Below are 15,698 nucleotides of genomic sequence, written 5' to 3' on the forward strand. Positions count from 1 at the left end.
GGACACTTGTGGTATGGAAACGACTCTTATCTGGAGATGCAGAGTGCTAACGACAGTGTGAGGAAACAGTGCAGGCTGACCAGTACATCATCTGTACAATAACAGTCGCTGATGAAATACACAGAACTCGAAATAAATTCATATACTCAAAATATTACTGTATGGAGATTACAACGTGACCAAAACTTGAAATATTACTCGACAGATAGACCTCTGCATTCTGTCTAATCTCTGACGTCTTTAACAGACGACTTAGTTTCGAACAAAAGGTATTGATTGCTGTGATTATACGGATTTGAGAAACTCTTTTGGTGGTACATTCTGCGCTATATTTGTGCGGCTGCGCCTGGCGCACGTCTAACGGGTGCAGAAATCATGCCTGCGTACTGTGGCAACGTGGATGCGACAACTACATCAACTGTAAGTCCTCTAATAGAACAAACGAGGAGCATCAAATCAAGTGTCAGGATGGCCGAGCGGTCTAAGGCGCCAGACTCAAGGAAAAACCTTGGCTGCAGTAGCAGCTAGAGCCTTCTGGTCCTCGAATGAGGGCGTGGGTTCGAATCCCACTCCTGACACAGATTTTGTCGCTTCTCTAGAGCACCCTGCGTAGCATTGAGATCCTTTGTAAAGTGCAACAGCACGATACTGGCCGTGTTCTCCTAAGTGAAATCAAAAATTTGCATCAAACACAAGCGCACCTACGGCACCAAACTGTTTCTTCGGTAGTGTGAGCTACAAACAGAGAGTGTTGGTTGTAAATACGACGTTCCCCTCGTGAGGTTACTTCCGCGCCAAAGAGCCGCAAACACGTCAAAAGGGACACTTGTGGTATGGAAACGACTCTTATCTGGAGATGCAGAGTGCTAACGACAGTGTGAGGAAACAGTGCAGGCTGACCAGTACATCATCTGTACAATAACAGTCGCTGATGAAATACACAGAACTCGAAATAAATTCATATACTCAAAATATTACTGTATGGAGATTACAACGTGACCAAAACTTGAAATATTACTCGACAGATAGACCTCTGCATTCTGTCTAATCTCTGACGTCTTTAACAGACGACTTAGTTTCGAACAAAAGGTATTGATTGCTGTGATTATACGGATTTGAGAAACTCTTTTGGTGGTACATTCTGCGCTATATTTGTGCGGCTGCGCCTGGCGCACGTCTAACGGGTGCAGAAATCATGCCTGCGTACTGTGGCAACGTGGATGCGACAACTACATCAACTGTAAGTCCTCTAATAGAACAAACGAGGAGCATCAAATCAAGTGTCAGGATGGCCGAGCGGTCTAAGGCGCCAGACTCAAGGAAAAACCTTGGCTGCAGTAGCAGCTAGAGCCTTCTGGTCCTCGAATGAGGGCGTGGGTTCGAATCCCACTCCTGACACAGATTTTGTCGCTTCTCTAGAGCACCCTGCGTAGCATTGAGATCCTTTGTAAAGTGCAACAGCACGATACTGGCCGTGTTCTCCTAAGTGAAATCAAAAATTTGCATCAAACACAAGCGCACCTACGGCACCAAACTGTTTCTTCGGTAGTGTGAGCTACAAACAGAGAGTGTTGGTTGTAAATACGACGTTCCCCTCGTGAGGTTACTTCCGCGCCAAAGAGCCGCAAACACGTCAAAAGGGACACTTGTGGTATGGAAACGACTCTTATCTGGAGATGCAGAGTGCTAACGACAGTGTGAGGAAACAGTGCAGGCTGACCAGTACATCATCTGTACAATAACAGTCGCTGATGAAATACACAGAACTCGAAATAAATTCATATACTCAAAATATTACTGTATGGAGATTACAACGTGACCAAAACTTGAAATATTACTCGACAGATAGACCTCTGCATTCTGTCTAATCTCTGACGTCTTTAACAGACGACTTAGTTTCGAACAAAAGGTATTGATTGCTGTGATTATACGGATTTGAGAAACTCTTTTGGTGGTACATTCTGCGCTATATTTGTGCGGCTGCGCCTGGCGCACGTCTAACGGGTGCAGAAATCATGCCTGCGTACTGTGGCAACGTGGATGCGACAACTACATCAACTGTAAGTCCTCTAATAGAACAAACGAGGAGCATCAAATCAAGTGTCAGGATGGCCGAGCGGTCTAAGGCGCCAGACTCAAGGAAAAACCTTGGCTGCAGTAGCAGCTAGAGCCTTCTGGTCCTCGAATGAGGGCGTGGGTTCGAATCCCACTCCTGACACAGATTTCGTCGCTTCTCTAGAGCACCCTGCGTAGCATTGAGATCCTTTGTAAAGTGCAACAGCACGATACTGGCCGTGTTCTCCTAAGTGAAATCAAAAATTTGCATCAAACACAAGCGCACCTACGGCACCAAACTGTTTCTTCGGTAGTGTGAGCTACAAACAGAGAGTGTTGGTTGTAAATACGACGTTCCCCTCGTGAGGTTACTTCCGCGCCAAAGAGCCGCAAACACGTCAAAAGGGACACTTGTGGTATGGAAACGACTCTTATCTGGAGATGCAGAGTGCTAACGACAGTGTGAGGAAACAGTGCAGGCTGACCAGTACATCATCTGTACAATAACAGTCGCTGATGAAATACACAGAACTCGAAATAAATTCATATACTCAAAATATTACTGTATGGAGATTACAACGTGACCAAAACTTGAAATATTACTCGACAGATAGACCTCCGCATTCTGTCTAATCTCTGACGTCTTTAACAGACGACTTAGTTTCGAACAAAAGGTATTGATTGCTGTGATTATACGGATTTGAGAAACTCTTTTGGTGGTACATTCTGCGCTATATTTGTGCGGCTGCGCCTGGCGCACGTCTAACGGGTGCAGAAATCATGCCTGCGTACTGTGGCAACGTGGATGCGACAACTACATCAACTGTAAGTCCTCTAATAGAACAAACGAGGAGCATCAAATCAAGTGTCAGGATGGCCGAGCGGTCTAAGGCGCCAGACTCAAGGAAAAACCTTGGCTGCAGTAGCAGCTAGAGCCTTCTGGTCCTCGAATGAGGGCGTGGGTTCGAATCCCACTCCTGACACAGATTTCGTCGCTTCTCTAGAGCACCCTGCGTAGCATTGAGATCCTTTGTAAAGTGCAACAGCACGATACTGGCCGTGTTCTCCTAAGTGAAATCAAAAATTTGCATCAAACACAAGCGCACCTACGGCACCAAACTGTTTCTTCGGTAGTGTGAGCTACAAACAGAGAGTGTTGGTTGTAAATACGACGTTCCCCTCGTGAGGTTACTTCCGCGCCAAAGAGCCGCAAACACGTCAAAAGGGACACTTGTGGTATGGAAACGACTCTTATCTGGAGATGCAGAGTGCTAACGACAGTGTGAGGAAACAGTGCAGGCTGACCAGTACATCATCTGTACAATAACAGTCGCTGATGAAATACACAGAACTCGAAATAAATTCATATACTCAAAATATTACTGTATGGAGATTACAACATGACCAAAACTTGAAATATTACTCGACAGATAGACCTCCGCATTCTGTCTAATCTCTGACGTCTTTAACAGACGACTTAGTTTCGAACAAAAGGTATTGATTGCTGTGATTATACGGATTTGAGAAACTCTTTTGGTGGTACATTCTGCGCTATATTTGTGCGGCTGCGCCTGGCGCACGTCTAACGGGTGCAGAAATCATGCCTGCGTACTGTGGCAACGTGGATGCGACAACTACATCAACTGTAAGTCCTCTAATAGAACAAACGAGGAGCATCAAATCAAGTGTGAGGATGGCCGAGCGGTCTAAGGCGCCAGACTCAAGGAAAAACCTTGGCTGCAGTAGCAGCTAGAGCCTTCTGGTCCTCGAATGAGGGCGTGGGTTCGAATCCCACTCCTGACACAGATTTTGTCGCTTCTCTAGAGCACCCTGCGTAGCATTGAGATCCTTTGTAAAGTGCAACAGCACGATACTGGCCGTGTTCTCCTAAGTGAAATCAAAAATTTGCATCAAACACAAGCGCACCTACGGCACCAAACTGTTTCTTCGGTAGTGTGAGCTACAAACAGAGAGTGTTGGTTGTAAATACGACGTTCCCCTCGTGAGGTTACTTCCGCGCCAAAGAGCCGCAAACACGTCAAAAGGGACACTTGTGGTATGGAAACGACTCTTATCTGGAGATGCAGAGTGCTAACGACAGTGTGAGGAAACAGTGCAGGCTGACCAGTACATCATCTGTACAATAACAGTCGCTGATGAAATACACAGAACTCGAAATAAATTCATATACTCAAAATATTACTGTATGGAGATTACAACGTGACCAAAACTTGAAATATTACTCGACAGATAGACCTCTGCATTCTGTCTAATCTCTGACGTCTTTAACAGACGACTTAGTTTCGAACAAAAGGTATTGATTGCTGTGATTATACGGATTTGAGAAACTCTTTTGGTGGTACATTCTGCGCTATATTTGTGCGGCTGCGCCTGGCGCACGTCTAACGGGTGCAGAAATCATGCCTGCGTACTGTGGCAACGTGGATGCGACAACTACATCAACTGTAAGTCCTCTAATAGAACAAACGAGGAGCATCAAATCAAGTGTGAGGATGGCCGAGCGGTCTAAGGCGCCAGACTCAAGGAAAAACCTTGGCTGCAGTAGCAGCTAGAGCCTTCTGGTCCTCGAATGAGGGCGTGGGTTCGAATCCCACTCCTGACACAGATTTTGTCGCTTCTCTAGAGCACCCTGCGTAGCATTGAGATCCTTTGTAAAGTGCAACAGCACGATACTGGCCGTGTTCTCCTAAGTGAAATCAAAAATTTGCATCAAACACAAGCGCACCTACGGCACCAAACTGTTTCTTCGGTAGTGTGAGCTACAAACAGAGAGTGTTGGTTGTAAATACGACGTTCCCCTCGTGAGGTTACTTCCGCGCCAAAGAGCCGCAAACACGTCAAAAGGGACACTTGTGGTATGGAAACGACTCTTATCTGGAGATGCAGAGTGCTAACGACAGTGTGAGGAAACAGTGCAGGCTGACCAGTACATCATCTGTACAATAACAGTCGCTGATGAAATACACAGAACTCGAAATAAATTCATATACTCAAAATATTACTGTATGGAGATTACAACGTGACCAAAACTTGAAATATTACTCGACAGATAGACCTCCGCATTCTGTCTAATCTCTGACGTCTTTAACAGACGACTTAGTTTCGAACAAAAGGTATTGATTGCTGTGATTATACGGATTTGAGAAACTCTTTTGGTGGTACATTCTGCGCTATATTTGTGCGGCTGCGCCTGGCGCACGTCTAACGGGTGCAGAAATCATGCCTGCGTACTGTGGCAACGTGGATGCGACAACTACATCAACTGTAAGTCCTCTAATAGAACAAACGAGGAGCATCAAATCAAGTGTGAGGATGGCCGAGCGGTCTAAGGCGCCAGACTCAAGGAAAAACCTTGGCTGCAGTAGCAGCTAGAGCCTTCTGGTCCTCGAATGAGGGCGTGGGTTCGAATCCCACTCCTGACACAGATTTTGTCGCTTCTCTAGAGCACCCTGCGTAGCATTGAGATCCTTTGTAAAGTGCAACAGCACGATACTGGCCGTGTTCTCCTAAGTGAAATCAAAAATTTGCATCAAACACAAGCGCACCTACGGCACCAAACTGTTTCTTCGGTAGTGTGAGCTACAAACAGAGAGTGTTGGTTGTAAATACGACGTTCCCCTCGTGAGGTTACTTCCGCGCCAAAGAGCCGCAAACACGTCAAAAGGGACACTTGTGGTATGGAAACGACTCTTATCTGGAGATGCAGAGTGCTAACGACAGTGTGAGGAAACAGTGCAGGCTGACCAGTACATCATCTGTACAATAACAGTCGCTGATGAAATACACAGAACTCGAAATAAATTCATATACTCAAAATATTACTGTATGGAGATTACAACGTGACCAAAACTTGAAATATTACTCGACAGATAGACCTCCGCATTCTGTCTAATCTCTGACGTCTTTAACAGACGACTTAGTTTCGAACAAAAGGTATTGATTGCTGTGATTATACGGATTTGAGAAACTCTTTTGGTGGTACATTCTGCGCTATATTTGTGCGGCTGCGCCTGGCGCACGTCTAACGGGTGCAGAAATCATGCCTGCGTACTGTGGCAACGTGGATGCGACAACTACATCAACTGTAAGTCCTCTAATAGAACAAACGAGGAGCATCAAATCAAGTGTCAGGATGGCCGAGCGGTCTAAGGCGCCAGACTCAAGGAAAAACCTTGGCTGCAGTAGCAGCTAGAGCCTTCTGGTCCTCGAATGAGGGCGTGGGTTCGAATCCCACTCCTGACACAGATTTTGTCGCTTCTCTAGAGCACCCTGCGTAGCATTGAGATCCTTTGTAAAGTGCAACAGCACGATACTGGCCGTGTTCTCCTAAGTGAAATCAAAAATTTGCATCAAACACAAGCGCACCTACGGCACCAAACTGTTTCTTCGGTAGTGTGAGCTACAAACAGAGAGTGTTGGTTGTAAATACGACGTTCCCCTCGTGAGGTTACTTCCGCGCCAAAGAGCCGCAAACACGTCAAAAGGGACACTTGTGGTATGGAAACGACTCTTATCTGGAGATGCAGAGTGCTAACGACAGTGTGAGGAAACAGTGCAGGCTGACCAGTACATCATCTGTACAATAACAGTCGCTGATGAAATACACAGAACTCGAAATAAATTCATATACTCAAAATATTACTGTATGGAGATTACAACGTGACCAAAACTTGAAATATTACTCGACAGATAGACCTCTGCATTCTGTCTAATCTCTGACGTCTTTAACAGACGACTTAGTTTCGAACAAAAGGTATTGATTGCTGTGATTATACGGATTTGAGAAACTCTTTTGGTGGTACATTCTGCGCTATATTTGTGCGGCTGCGCCTGGCGCACGTCTAACGGGTGCAGAAATCATGCCTGCGTACTGTGGCAACGTGGATGCGACAACTACATCAACTGTAAGTCCTCTAATAGAACAAACGAGGAGCATCAAATCAAGTGTCAGGATGGCCGAGCGGTCTAAGGCGCCAGACTCAAGGAAAAACCTTGGCTGCAGTAGCAGCTAGAGCCTTCTGGTCCTCGAATGAGGGCGTGGGTTCGAATCCCACTCCTGACACAGATTTTGTCGCTTCTCTAGAGCACCCTGCGTAGCATTGAGATCCTTTGTAAAGTGCAACAGCACGATACTGGCCGTGTTCTCCTAAGTGAAATCAAAAATTTGCATCAAACACAAGCGCACCTACGGCACCAAACTGTTTCTTCGGTAGTGTGAGCTACAAACAGAGAGTGTTGGTTGTAAATACGACGTTCCCCTCGTGAGGTTACTTCCGCGCCAAAGAGCCGCAAACACGTCAAAAGGGACACTTGTGGTATGGAAACGACTCTTATCTGGAGATGCAGAGTGCTAACGACAGTGTGAGGAAACAGTGCAGGCTGACCAGTACATCATCTGTACAATAACAGTCGCTGATGAAATACACAGAACTCGAAATAAATTCATATACTCAAAATATTACTGTATGGAGATTACAACGTGACCAAAACTTGAAATATTACTCGACAGATAGACCTCTGCATTCTGTCTAATCTCTGACGTCTTTAACAGACGACTTAGTTTCGAACAAAAGGTATTGATTGCTGTGATTATACGGATTTGAGAAACTCTTTTGGTGGTACATTCTGCGCTATATTTGTGCGGCTGCGCCTGGCGCACGTCTAACGGGTGCAGAAATCATGCCTGCGTACTGTGGCAACGTGGATGCGACAACTACATCAACTGTAAGTCCTCTAATAGAACAAACGAGGAGCATCAAATCAAGTGTCAGGATGGCGAACGGTCTAAGGCGCCAGACTCAAGGAAAAACCTTGGCTGCAGTAGCAGCTAGAGCCTTCTGGTCCTCGAATGAGGGCGTGGGTTCGAATCCCACTCCTGACACGGATTTTGTCGCTTCTCTAGAGCACCCTGCGTAGCATTGAGATCCTTTGTAAAGTGCAACAGCACGATACTGGCCGTGTTCTCCTAAGTGAAATCAAAAATTTGCATCAAACACAAGCGCACCTACGGCACCAAACTGTTTCTTCGGTAGTGTGAGCTACAAACAGAGAGTGTTGGTTGTAAATACGACGTTCCCCTCGTGAGGTTACTTCCGCGCCAAAGAGCCGCAAACACGTCAAAAGGGACACTTGTGGTATGGAAACGACTCTTATCTGGAGATGCAGAGTGCTAACGACAGTGTGAGGAAACAGTGCAGGCTGACCAGTACATCATCTGTACAATAACAGTCGCTGATGAAATACACAGAACTCGAAATAAATTCATATACTCAAAATATTACTGTATGGAGATTACAACGTGACCAAAACTTGAAATATTACTCGACAGATAGACCTCTGCATTCTGTCTAATCTCTGACGTCTTTAACAGACGACTTAGTTTCGAACAAAAGGTATTGATTGCTGTGATTATACGGATTTGAGAAACTCTTTTGGTGGTACATTCTGCGCTATATTTGTGCGGCTGCGCCTGGCGCACGTCTAACGGGTGCAGAAATCATGCCTGCGTACTGTGGCAACGTGGATGCGACAACTACATCAACTGTAAGTCCTCTAATAGAACAAACGAGGAGCATCAAATCAAGTGTGAGGATGGCCGAGCGGTCTAAGGCGCCAGACTCAAGGAAAAACCTTGGCTGCAGTAGCAGCTAGAGCCTTCTGGTCCTCGAATAAGGGCGTGGGTTCGAATCCCACTCCTGACACAGATTTTGTCGCTTCTCTAGAGCACCCTGCGTAGCATTGAGATCCTTTGTAAAGTGCAACAGCACGATACTGGCCGTGTTCTCCTAAGTGAAATCAAAAATTTGCATCAAACACAAGCGCACCTACGGCACCAAACTGTTTCTTCGGTAGTGTGAGCTACAAACAGAGAGTGTTGGTTGTAAATACGACGTTCCCCTCGTGAGGTTACTTCCGCGCCAAAGAGCCGCAAACACGTCAAAAGGGACACTTGTGGTATGGAAACGACTCTTATCTGGAGATGCAGAGTGCTAACGACAGTGTGAGGAAACAGTGCAGGCTAACCAGTACATCATCTGTACAATAACAGTCGCTGATGAAATACACAGAACTCGAAATAAATTCATATACTCAAAATATTACTGTATGGAGATTACAACGTGACCAAAACTTGAAATATTACTCGACAGATAGACCTCTGCATTCTGTCTAATCTCTGACGTCTTTAACAGACGACTTAGTGTCGAACAAATGGTATTGATTGCTGTGATTATACGGATTTGAGAAACTCTTTTGGTGGTACATTCTGCGCTATATTTGTGCGGCTGCGCCTGGCGCACGTCTAACGGGTGCAGAAATCATGCCTGCGTACTGTGGCAACGTGGATGCGACAACTACATCAACTGTAAGTCCTCTAATAGAACAAACGAGGAGCATCAAATCAAGTGTGAGGATGGCCGAGCGGTCTAAGGCGCCAGACTCAAGGAAAAACCTTGGCTGCAGTAGCAGCTAGAGCCTTCTGGTCCTCGAATGAGGGCGTGGGTTCGAATCCCACTCCTGACACGGATTTTGTCGCTTCTCTAGAGCACCCTGCGTAGCATTGAGATCCTTTGTAAAGTGCAACAGCACGATACTGGCCGTGTTCTCCTAAGTGAAATCAAAAATTTGCATCAAACACAAGCGCACCTACGGCACCAAACTGTTTCTTCGGTAGTGTGAGCTACAAACAGAGAGTGTTGGTTGTAAATACGACGTTCCCCTCGTGAGGTTACTTCCGCGCCAAAGAGCCGCAAACACGTCAAAAGGGACACTTGTGGTATGGAAACGACTCTTATCTGGAGATGCAGAGTGCTAACGACAGTGTGAGGAAACAGTGCAGGCTGACCAGTACATCATCTGTACAATAACAGTCGCTGATGAAATACACAGAACTCGAAATAAATTCATATACTCAAAATATTACTGTATGGAGATTACAACGTGACCAAAACTTGAAATATTACTCGACAGATAGACCTCTGCATTCTGTCTAATCTCTGACGTCTTTAACAGACGACTTAGTTTCGAACAAAAGGTATTGATTGCTGTGATTATACGGATTTGAGAAACTCTTTTGGTGGTACATTCTGCGCTATATTTGTGCGGCTGCGCCTGGCGCACGTCTAACGGGTGCAGAAATCATGCCTGCGTACTGTGGCAACGTGGATGCGACAACTACATCAACTGTAAGTCCTCTAATAGAACAAACGAGGAGCATCAAATCAAGTGTCAGGATGGCCGAGCGGTCTAAGGCGCCAGACTCAAGGAAAAACCTTGGCTGCAGTAGCAGCTAGAGCCTTCTGGTCCTCGAATGAGGGCGTGGGTTCGAATCCCACTCCTGACACAGATTTTGTCGCTTCTCTAGAGCACCCTGCGTATCATTGAGATCCTTTGTAAAGTGCAACAGCACGATACTGGCCGTGTTCTCCTAAGTGAAATCAAAAATTTGCATCAAACACAAGCGCACCTACGGCACCAAACTGTTTCTTCGGTAGTGTGAGCTACAAACAGAGAGTGTTGGTTGTAAATACGACGTTCCCCTCGTGAGGTTACTTCCGCGCCAAAGAGCCGCAAACACGTCAAAAGGGACACTTGTGGTATGGAAACGACTCTTATCTGGAGATGCAGAGTGCTAACGACAGTGTGAGGAAACAGTGCAGGCTGACCAGTACATCATCTGTACAATAACAGTCGCTGATGAAATACACAGAACTCGAAATAAATTCATATACTCAAAATATTACTGTATGGAGATTACAACGTGACCAAAACTTGAAATATTACTCGACAGATAGACCTCTGCATTCTGTCTAATCTCTGACGTCTTTAACAGACGACTTAGTTTCGAACAAAAGGTATTGATTGCTGTGATTATACGGATTTGAGAAACTCTTTTGGTGGTACATTCTGCGCTATATTTGTGCGGCTGCGCCTGGCGCACGTCTAACGGGTGCAGAAATCATGCCTGCGTACTGTGGCAACGTGGATGCGACAACTACATCAACTGTAAGTCCTCTAATAGAACAAACGAGGAGCATCAAATCAAGTGTCAGGATGGCCGAGCGGTCTAAGGCGCCAGACTCAAGGAAAAACCTTGGCTGCAGTAGCAGCTAGAGCCTTCTGGTCCTCGAATGAGGGCGTGGGTTCGAATCCCACTCCTAACACAGATTTTGTCGCTTCTCTAGAGCACCCTGCGTAGCATTGAGATCCTTTGTAAAGTGCAACAGCACGATACTGGCCGTGTTCTCCTAAGTGAAATAAAAAATTTGCACCAAACACAAGCGCACCTACGGCACCAAACTGTTTCTTCGGTAGTGTGAGCTACAAACAGAGAGTGTTGGTTGTAAATACGACGTTCCCCTCGTGAGGTTACTTCCGCGCCAAAGAGCCGCAAACACGTCAAAAGGGACACTTGTGGTATGGAAACGACTCTTATCTGGAGATGCAGAGTGCTAACGACAGTGTGAGGAAACAGTGCAGGCTGACCAGTACATCATCTGTACAATAACAGTCGCTGATGAAATACACAGAACTCGAAATAAATTCATATACTCAAAATATTACTGTATGGAGATTACAACGTGACCAAAACTTGAAATATTACTCGACAGATAGACCTCTGCATTCTGTCTAATCTCTGACGTCTTTAACAGACGACTTAGTTTCGAACAAAAGGTTTTGATTGCTGTGATTATACGGATTTGAGAAACTCTTTTGGTGGTACATTCTGCGCTATATTTGTGCGGCTGCGCCTGGCGCACGTCTAACGGGTGCAGAAATCATGCCTGCGTACTGTGGCAACGTGGATGCGACAACTACATCAACTGTAAGTCCTCTAATAGAACAAACGAGGAGCATCAAATCAAGTGTCAGGATGGCCGAGCGGTCTAAGGCGCCAGACTCAAGGAAAAACCTTGGCTGCAGTAGCAGCTAGAGCCTTCTGGTCCTCGAATGAGGGCGTGGGTTCGAATCCCACTCCTGACACGGATTTTGTCGCTTCTCTAGAGCACCCTGCGTAGCATTGAGATCCTTTGTAAAGTGCAACAGCACGATACTGGCCGTGTTCTCCTAAGTGAAATCAAAAATTTGCACCAAACACAAGCGCACCTACGGCACCAAACTGTTTCTTCGGTAGTGTGAGCTACAAACAGAGAGTGTTGGTTGTAAATACGACGTTCCCCTCGTGAGGTTACTTCCGCGCCAAAGAGCCGCAAACACGTCAAAAGGGACACTTGTGGTATGGAAACGACTCTTATCTGGAGATGCAGAGTGCTAACGACAGTGTGAGGAAACAGTGCAGGCTGACCAGTACATCATCTGTACAATAACAGTCGCTGATGAAATACACAGAACTCGAAATAAATTCATATACTCAAAATATTACTGTATGGAGATTACAACGTGACCAAAACTTGAAATATTACTCGACAGATAGACCTCTGCATTCTGTCTAATCTCTGACGTCTTTAACAGACGACTTAGTTTCGAACAAAAGGTATTGATTGCTGTGATTATACGGATTTGAGAAACTCTTTTGGTGGTACATTCTGCGCTATATTTGTGCGGCTGCGCCTGGCGCACGTCTAACGGGTGCAGAAATCATGCCTGCGTACTGTGGCAACGTGGATGCGACAACTACATCAACTGTAAGTCCTCTAATAGAACAAACGAGGAGCATCAAATCAAGTGTCAGGATGGCCGAGCGGTCTAAGGCGCCAGACTCAAGGAAAAACCTTGGCTGCAGTAGCAGCTAGAGCCTTCTGGTCCTCGAATGAGGGCGTGGGTTCGAATCCCACTCCTGACACGGATTTTGTCGCTTCTCTAGAGCACCCTGCGTAGCATTGAGATCCTTTGTAAAGTGCAACAGCACGATACTGGCCGTGTTCTCCTAAGTGAAATCAAAAATTTGCATCAAACACAAGCGCACCTACGGCACCAAACTGTTTCTTCGGTAGTGTGAGCTACAAACAGAGAGTGTTGGTTGTAAATACGACGTTCCCCTCGTGAGGTTACTTCCGCGCCAAAGAGCCGCAAACACGTCAAAAGGGACACTTGTGGTATGGAAACGACTCTTATCTGGAGATGCAGAGTGCTAACGACAGTGTGAGGAAACAGTGCAGGCTGACCAGTACATCATCTGTACAATAACAGTCGCTGATGAAATACACAGAACTCGAAATAAATTCATATACTCAAAATATTACTGTATGGAGATTACAACGTGACCAAAACTTGAAATATTACTCGACAGATAGACCTCTGCATTCTGTCTAATCTCTGACGTCTTTAACAGACGACTTAGTTTCGAACAAAAGGTATTGATTGCTGTGATTATACGGATTTGAGAAACTCTTTTGGTGGTACATTCTGCGCTATATTTGTGCGGCTGCGCCTGGCGCACGTCTAACGGGTGCAGAAATCATGCCTGCGTACTGTGGCAACGTGGATGCGACAACTACATCAACTGTAAGTCCTCTAATAGAACAAACGAGGAGCATCAAATCAAGTGTGAGGATGGCCGAGCGGTCTAAGGCGCCAGACTCAAGGAAAAACCTTGGCTGCAGTAGCAGCTAGAGCCTTCTGGTCCTCGAATGAGGGCGTGGGTTCGAATCCCACTCCTGACACAGATTTTGTCGCTTCTCTAGAGCACCCTGCGTAGCATTGAGATCCTTTGTAAAGTGCAACAGCACGATACTGGCCGTGTTCTCCTAAGTGAAATCAAAAATTTGCATCAAACACAAGCGCACCTACGGCACCAAACTGTTTCTTCGGTAGTGTGAGCTACAAACAGAGAGTGTTGGTTGTAAATACGACGTTCCCCTCGTGAGGTTACTTCCGCGCCAAAGAGCCGCAAACACGTCAAAAGGGACACTTGTGGTATGGAAACGACTCTTATCTGGAGATGCAGAGTGCTTACGACAGTGTGAGGAAACAGTGCAGGCTGACCAGTACATCATCTGTACAATAACAGTCGCTGATGAAATACACAGAACTCGAAATAAATTCATATACTCAAAATATTACTGTATGGAGATTACAACGTGACCAAAACTTGAAATATTACTCGACAGATAGACCTCTGCATTCTGTCTAATCTCTGACGTCTTTAACAGACGACTTAATTTCGAACAAAAGGTATTGATTGCTGTGATTATACGGATTTGAGAAACTCTTTTGGTGGTACATTCTGCGCTATATTTGTGCGGCTGCGCCTGGCGCACGTCTAACGGGTGCAGAAATCATGCCTGCGTACTGTGGCAACGTGGATGCGACAACTACATCAACCGTAAGTCCTCTAATAGAACAAACGAGGAGCATCAAATCAAGTGTCAGGATGGCCGAGCGGTCTAAGGCGCCAGACTCAAGGAAAAACCTTGGCTGCAGTAGCAGCTAGAGCCTTCTGGTCCTCGAATGAGGGCGTGGGTTCGAATCCCACTCCTGACACAGATTTTGTCGCTTCTCTAGAGCACCCTGCGTAGCATTGAGATCCTTTGTAAAGTGCAACAGCACGATACTGGCCGTGTTCTCCTAAGTGAAATCAAAAATTTGCATCAAACACAAGCGCACCTACGGCACCAAACTGTTTCTTCGGTAGTGTGAGCTACAAACAGAGAGTGTTGGTTGTAAATACGACGTTCCCCTCGTGAGGTTACTTCCGCGCCAAAGAGCCGCAAACACGTCAAAAGGGACACTTGTGGTATGGAAACGACTCTTATCTGGAGATGCAGAGTGCTAACGACAGTGTGAGGAAACAGTGCAGGCTGACCAGTACATCATCTGTACAATAACAGTCGCTGATGAAATACACAGAACTCGAAATAAATTCATATACTCAAAATATTACTGTATGGAGATTACAACGTGACCAAAATTTGAAATATTACTCGACAGATAGACCTCTGCATTCTGTCTAATCTCTGACGTCTTTAACAGACGACTTAGTTTCGAACAAAAGGTATTGATTGCTGTGATTATACGGATTTGAGAAACTCTTTTGGTGGTACATTCTGCGCTATATTTGTGCGGCTGCGCCTGGCGCACGTCTAACGGGTGCAGAAATCATGCCTGCGTACTGTGGCAACGTGGATGCGACAACTACATCAACTGTAAGTCCTCTAATAGAACAAACGAGGAGCATCAAATCAAGTGTCAGGATGGCCGAGCGGTCTAAGGCGCCAGACTCAAGGAAAAACCTTGGCTGCAGTAGCAGCTAGAGCCTTCTGGTCCTCGAATGAGGGCGTGGGTTCGAATCCCACTCCTGACACAGATTTTGTCGCTTCTCTAGAGCACCCTGCGTAGCATTGAGATCCTTTGTAAAGTGCAACAGCACGATACTGGCCGTGTTCTCCTAAGTGAAATCAAAAATTTGCATCAAACACAAGCGCACCTACGGCACCAAACTGTTTCTTCGGTAGTGTGAGCTACAAACAGAGAGTGTTGGTTGTAAATACGACGTTCCCCTCGTGAGGTTACTTCCGCGCCAAAGAGCCGCAAACACGTCAAAAGGGACACTTGTGGTATGGAAACGACTCTTATCTGGAGATGCAGAGTGCTTACGACAGTGTGAGGAAACAGTGCAGGCTGACCAGTACATCATCTGTACAATAACAGTCGCTGATGAAATA

At 45.9% G+C, this 15,698-nt stretch overlaps 18 non-coding genes across 18 annotated transcripts; all 18 read left to right on the forward strand.

Moving 5' to 3' along the window:
- The first annotated feature begins 462 nt into the window (after nucleotides 1–462).
- Nucleotides 463–578, forward strand: Trnal-caa (transfer RNA leucine (anticodon CAA)). Its single transcript has 2 exons — nucleotides 463–500; nucleotides 533–578. It is a non-coding gene; the product is annotated as a tRNA-Leu (tRNA).
- A 704-nt stretch (nucleotides 579–1,282) lies between these two features.
- Nucleotides 1,283–1,398, forward strand: Trnal-caa (transfer RNA leucine (anticodon CAA)). Its single transcript has 2 exons — nucleotides 1,283–1,320; nucleotides 1,353–1,398. It is a non-coding gene; the product is annotated as a tRNA-Leu (tRNA).
- Nucleotides 1,399–2,102: 704 nt separating this feature from the next.
- Nucleotides 2,103–2,218, forward strand: Trnal-caa (transfer RNA leucine (anticodon CAA)). Its single transcript has 2 exons — nucleotides 2,103–2,140; nucleotides 2,173–2,218. It is a non-coding gene; the product is annotated as a tRNA-Leu (tRNA).
- Nucleotides 2,219–2,922: 704 nt separating this feature from the next.
- On the forward strand, nucleotides 2,923–3,038 carry Trnal-caa (transfer RNA leucine (anticodon CAA)). The gene is made up of 2 exons: nucleotides 2,923–2,960; nucleotides 2,993–3,038. It is a non-coding gene; the product is annotated as a tRNA-Leu (tRNA).
- A 704-nt stretch (nucleotides 3,039–3,742) lies between these two features.
- Nucleotides 3,743–3,858, forward strand: Trnal-caa (transfer RNA leucine (anticodon CAA)). The gene is made up of 2 exons: nucleotides 3,743–3,780; nucleotides 3,813–3,858. It is a non-coding gene; the product is annotated as a tRNA-Leu (tRNA).
- Nucleotides 3,859–4,562: 704 nt separating this feature from the next.
- Trnal-caa (transfer RNA leucine (anticodon CAA)) lies at nucleotides 4,563–4,678 on the forward strand. The gene is made up of 2 exons: nucleotides 4,563–4,600; nucleotides 4,633–4,678. It is a non-coding gene; the product is annotated as a tRNA-Leu (tRNA).
- Nucleotides 4,679–5,382: 704 nt separating this feature from the next.
- On the forward strand, nucleotides 5,383–5,498 carry Trnal-caa (transfer RNA leucine (anticodon CAA)). The gene is made up of 2 exons: nucleotides 5,383–5,420; nucleotides 5,453–5,498. It is a non-coding gene; the product is annotated as a tRNA-Leu (tRNA).
- A 704-nt stretch (nucleotides 5,499–6,202) lies between these two features.
- Trnal-caa (transfer RNA leucine (anticodon CAA)) lies at nucleotides 6,203–6,318 on the forward strand. Its single transcript has 2 exons — nucleotides 6,203–6,240; nucleotides 6,273–6,318. It is a non-coding gene; the product is annotated as a tRNA-Leu (tRNA).
- Nucleotides 6,319–7,022: 704 nt separating this feature from the next.
- Nucleotides 7,023–7,138, forward strand: Trnal-caa (transfer RNA leucine (anticodon CAA)). The gene is made up of 2 exons: nucleotides 7,023–7,060; nucleotides 7,093–7,138. It is a non-coding gene; the product is annotated as a tRNA-Leu (tRNA).
- Nucleotides 7,139–8,661: 1,523 nt separating this feature from the next.
- On the forward strand, nucleotides 8,662–8,777 carry Trnal-caa (transfer RNA leucine (anticodon CAA)). Its single transcript has 2 exons — nucleotides 8,662–8,699; nucleotides 8,732–8,777. It is a non-coding gene; the product is annotated as a tRNA-Leu (tRNA).
- A 704-nt stretch (nucleotides 8,778–9,481) lies between these two features.
- Trnal-caa (transfer RNA leucine (anticodon CAA)) lies at nucleotides 9,482–9,597 on the forward strand. Its single transcript has 2 exons — nucleotides 9,482–9,519; nucleotides 9,552–9,597. It is a non-coding gene; the product is annotated as a tRNA-Leu (tRNA).
- Nucleotides 9,598–10,301: 704 nt separating this feature from the next.
- Nucleotides 10,302–10,417, forward strand: Trnal-caa (transfer RNA leucine (anticodon CAA)). The gene is made up of 2 exons: nucleotides 10,302–10,339; nucleotides 10,372–10,417. It is a non-coding gene; the product is annotated as a tRNA-Leu (tRNA).
- A 704-nt stretch (nucleotides 10,418–11,121) lies between these two features.
- Nucleotides 11,122–11,237, forward strand: Trnal-caa (transfer RNA leucine (anticodon CAA)). The gene is made up of 2 exons: nucleotides 11,122–11,159; nucleotides 11,192–11,237. It is a non-coding gene; the product is annotated as a tRNA-Leu (tRNA).
- Nucleotides 11,238–11,941: 704 nt separating this feature from the next.
- On the forward strand, nucleotides 11,942–12,057 carry Trnal-caa (transfer RNA leucine (anticodon CAA)). The gene is made up of 2 exons: nucleotides 11,942–11,979; nucleotides 12,012–12,057. It is a non-coding gene; the product is annotated as a tRNA-Leu (tRNA).
- A 704-nt stretch (nucleotides 12,058–12,761) lies between these two features.
- Nucleotides 12,762–12,877, forward strand: Trnal-caa (transfer RNA leucine (anticodon CAA)). The gene is made up of 2 exons: nucleotides 12,762–12,799; nucleotides 12,832–12,877. It is a non-coding gene; the product is annotated as a tRNA-Leu (tRNA).
- Nucleotides 12,878–13,581: 704 nt separating this feature from the next.
- Nucleotides 13,582–13,697, forward strand: Trnal-caa (transfer RNA leucine (anticodon CAA)). Its single transcript has 2 exons — nucleotides 13,582–13,619; nucleotides 13,652–13,697. It is a non-coding gene; the product is annotated as a tRNA-Leu (tRNA).
- Nucleotides 13,698–14,401: 704 nt separating this feature from the next.
- Nucleotides 14,402–14,517, forward strand: Trnal-caa (transfer RNA leucine (anticodon CAA)). The gene is made up of 2 exons: nucleotides 14,402–14,439; nucleotides 14,472–14,517. It is a non-coding gene; the product is annotated as a tRNA-Leu (tRNA).
- Nucleotides 14,518–15,221: 704 nt separating this feature from the next.
- On the forward strand, nucleotides 15,222–15,337 carry Trnal-caa (transfer RNA leucine (anticodon CAA)). Its single transcript has 2 exons — nucleotides 15,222–15,259; nucleotides 15,292–15,337. It is a non-coding gene; the product is annotated as a tRNA-Leu (tRNA).
- Nucleotides 15,338–15,698: the final 361 nt, after the last annotated feature.

Source organism: Schistocerca cancellata, chromosome 2, assembly GCF_023864275.1.
Source record: "Schistocerca cancellata isolate TAMUIC-IGC-003103 chromosome 2, iqSchCanc2.1, whole genome shotgun sequence".
In the NCBI taxonomy this organism is placed as follows: Eukaryota; Metazoa; Arthropoda; class Insecta; order Orthoptera; family Acrididae; genus Schistocerca; species Schistocerca cancellata.